The sequence below is a fragment of the Cebus imitator genome, unplaced genomic scaffold, assembly GCF_001604975.1.
Source record: "Cebus imitator isolate Cc_AM_T3 unplaced genomic scaffold, Cebus_imitator-1.0 Scaffold990, whole genome shotgun sequence".
NCBI lineage: Eukaryota > Metazoa > Chordata > Mammalia > Primates > Cebidae > Cebus > Cebus imitator.
The window spans coordinates 80869-84548 of NW_016108305.1; the positions used below are offsets into that span (position 1 = coordinate 80869).

At 47.9% G+C, this 3680-nt stretch overlaps 1 long non-coding RNA gene across 1 annotated transcript in view; it reads right to left on the reverse strand.

Annotated features, from left to right (window-relative positions):
• Positions 1-666: 666 nt before the first annotated feature.
• The window catches only part of LOC108298543, a 7383-nt gene continuing 4369 nt past the window's right edge, over positions 667-3680 (reverse strand). Inside the window, exons 3-5 of the long non-coding RNA XR_005198768.1 lie at positions 2574-2628; positions 2350-2492; positions 667-2238 (exon numbers count right to left, since the gene is read on the reverse strand). This is a non-coding gene — a long non-coding RNA (uncharacterized LOC108298543). The remainder of the gene's footprint in view (positions 2239-2349; positions 2493-2573; positions 2629-3680) is intronic.

Here is a 3680-nt window from a genome sequence, read left to right on the forward strand (position 1 = left end):
TGTAGACATAAGGCTTGGCTATCTTGCCTAGACTGGGTCAAGCAATCAGCCCAACTTAGCCTCCTAAAGTGCTAGGATTACAGGTGTGAGCCACTCTACCTGGTCCTAGATATCAGATTTGTAAAAGTAATGAATAACAATGGTGCCTTGGGATTTGGGGAGAAGTGGCACTTCTGTGCACTGGGGACACCTAAGCTCCCAGCCCACAGCAGAAGCCCAAGATTAATGAGAAATGCTCCTTAGGGAGGGATAGCAGAATGTGGCCCCCTAGACTGTAGGCTCCCTGAAGCTGGAGCCTGAGTCTCTGCAGACTATCTGCTTTGTATATAGTAGGTGCTCAATAATTTATTGGATAAAATAATAGCTACTATTACCAAGCTTTTAGCCTAGCACCAGGTCATAATGAGTGCCATACGCTGTTTCATTCAATTCTCACAACTGAAATAAGAAAAATAAAAATTCTGGGCTGGGCATAGTGGCTCATGCCTATAATTCCAGCACTCTGGGAGGCTGAGGCTGGCAGATCATTTGAGATTAGGTGTTTGAGACCAAGCTGCCAACATGTTGAAACCCTGTCTCTACTCAAAACACAAAAATTAGCTGGGTGTGGTAGTAGACGCCTGTAATCCCAACTACTCAGGAAGCTGAGGAAGGAGAATCCCTTCAGCCAGGGAGTCAGAGGTTGCAGCGAGACTGAGCCACTGGACTCTAGCCTGGGCAATGGAGCAAGATCCTGTCTCAAAAATAAAAACAAACAAAAATTTGATCTGGGCCTGAGGCTCCCAGGCCCAGAAGAAACAAACCTTGAGACATCTTCATGTTGGCTAGAATCTCTGCTGGCCCAAACACCCCTTCTCAGTCTCCCTCCTCATTGGCCCCATGACCTTCATTAAATACTGACATTCCCCAAAGCTTTGGCCTTCCCACCCAATCTTCCCTAGATGATCTTAGCCACGCTCATACTATCTGCCACAGTCTAAAAGTGCCAGATCTAAATCTAGACGAGTTCCCACCTGAGCACCAAGTTAGTTTATTCGCCTGCCTTCTGGACACTTTCTCTTGCAAGTGCCATTGGACCAGGCTTGCTTGACTACGCTCATTATCTGCCCTTTCCCTCCATTTCCTAGCCTGGATAATGGCATTAGGGCACCTAGGTCAGAGCTTGGTTGATCTCTTTGCTTCCTCTCTCTCTCCTTATCATCTGCACTGCCACATCTCGGTTCTTGTCCTGTCTCTTATGATCAATCTGTAATTAGTATCTCAGGCTCCCAGCATCATGCTCCTCAAAACTGATGAAATGTGCAATTCGAAATGCAAATGTGACCTCTTCCGTTCCTGAAACTCTCGAGTATACCCCATCTCTAGGAGCCCAGTGTGCAAGGTACCCAAGATCTCTGACTACTTAAAGCCTCCTCTGCCATCATTCTCCCCGATGTACGTGGGACTCTCACAGGGCCAAAGTCTTGTGCTACCTGCCCCCTCCACCTATTTCACCCCACCATGCCCTTGCACACAATGTTATGTCTGGAATGCCTGTACCTGCTTTGTTTGTTTACATGTCTGTTTCCCCATTAGACTGGCGAGTTAATGTTTCTACATTTAACACCTCACACTTGATCTGTGAGGCCCTGAAACTGATCCCTAGCAAGGATCAGAGGTGGGAGGTTCCCTGTGGGTGGGAGGTCAGGTATGTTGTATTGTATGACTGGTGCTTGATGAACCAGGGGAGAAGGCACCAAGAACAACGGTATTTAAATGTAAAATCTCCACCCGCTGAGGGTATGTTTTCAGGTCTGGGTGACTAATTAGACTCGGAAACAAAGAAGGGCAAGATGGCCCTGTGCCTCCCCTGCCCGCTGCCTCTGGTGGATGCACTTCCCCTGCCTGCTGTGCTTCCCCTGCCCGCTGCCTCCGGTGGATGCGCTTCCCCTGCCCGCTGCCTCTGGTGGATGTGCTTCCTCTGCCTGCTGCCTCTGGTGGATTTGTGGGCCGCTGGCTTCAGTACTGTTTTTCTTTCTGATGGTCCTTGTTATTTATGCACAAATATTTAACTACACATTTAAATGTCATACTGCATGGCTAGAATTATATTATTTGATATGAGAAAAATAAGTATTTTGCAGGAGGCCTGAGGTGGGCTGGGGTCACTCAGTGTTCTCCTACGGCAGGGCCTCACTCTCCTACCCCTCAGCAGCAGACCCTCCAGTTGGAGTCTTCTCTGTTGGGGCTTCACTGTCACTGGGATAATAACAAGGTTTTGATTGGCAAAGTTTTGACTGTTGAAAGGAGGAATTAAGCTTCTCACCCCCTCCTCATTTTAGATGGGAACTGTGAGGGCCCATCATTTACGCAGTGTCCCTGTTGAAGATCTCGTCCTCATTGGAAGACTCCTTGTCATGCAGCTTCCGTGTCATGTTTTTCACGCGTGTGGCACTGAGAGGTCTGTACGTATCCCTAAGCCAGAGTGGCCATCTTAATCAGAAAAAGCCACCCTAGAAGATAGAAAGGGAAATATTAATTTTGCATGTCTTCTGCCTTCTCTGGCCACAGCAATGAATCCTGCTCCAATGTACCTGAGTCGCACTTTTCGATGAGCATGTCCTGTGTGGCAGACGTCTGGAAATGCCCCTGGGGAGACACAGGCACAAGACAGTGAGTGATGCTGCCATTTCCCACGTCTCTCACATTGTCCTTCTCTGGTCTTAATTAGGACTAAATGAGTACCTCAGTCCAAAGTCACAGTGAGCAGAACCACTGCAAACCACATACCTGGGGTCTTGAAAATAATTCCATGCAGGTGGGACTTTCAGAAGCGCTCCCTGTCTGTCCAGAAGGGCCCCACAATATAGCTGGAGGGACTTTGTGTGTGGCTCAGCATGGAGCACGGGGAGGATGTTCAGTCCCACTCACCCCCGTGGCCAAGCGCCCTCGTGCAGCGAACAAACGGCACAACCATGCTAGGCAGGAGCATTTTACATCCGTCCCCTTCGGACTTATTCTCACGGGCATCATTTGATGGGGGGTGGAGGATGAGGTGGTTTTTTTTTTCTAGATGCTTTATTTGCTTTATTCTGTAAGTTGAATCACCTCAAGCAAATGCCTGAGTGTAACTAGCCAAGTTGTCTGTCTCATAGATCTTCATACAGCAGGCTGTCGCTGGTGAGTGAGTGAGCTGTGACATCAGCTTAATGGACAACACATTCTTTTGAATGTGAATAAAACAGAAAAAGCCAGAGTGCATTGTGTGACCATGGGGCAAGACACTCTCCCTTTCTCTTTCTCAGGTTTCCTATCATAAAGGACAAACTACTGTCTAAAGTCTCTCCTATTTCTTTCTTTTTTTGAGATCAGTTTCGCTCTTTTTCCTAGCCTGGAGTGCAAATGGCGTGACCTTGGCTTACTGCAACCTCTACCTTCTGGGTTCAAGCGATTCTCCTGCCTCAGCCTCCCGGTAGCTGGGATTATAGGTGTGTGACACCGTGCCTGGCTAATTTTGTATTTTTATTAGAGACGGAGTTTCACCATGTTGGTGAGGTTAGTCTCCAACTCCCAACCTTAATTGATCCACCTGCCTCTGCCTCCCAAAGTGCTGGGATTACAGGTGTGAGCCACCTGGCTTGGCCTTCCTAGTTAAAATTCTGTGAGGTTTGTATAAAAGGAATAGAGTGGGAGCCCAAAAA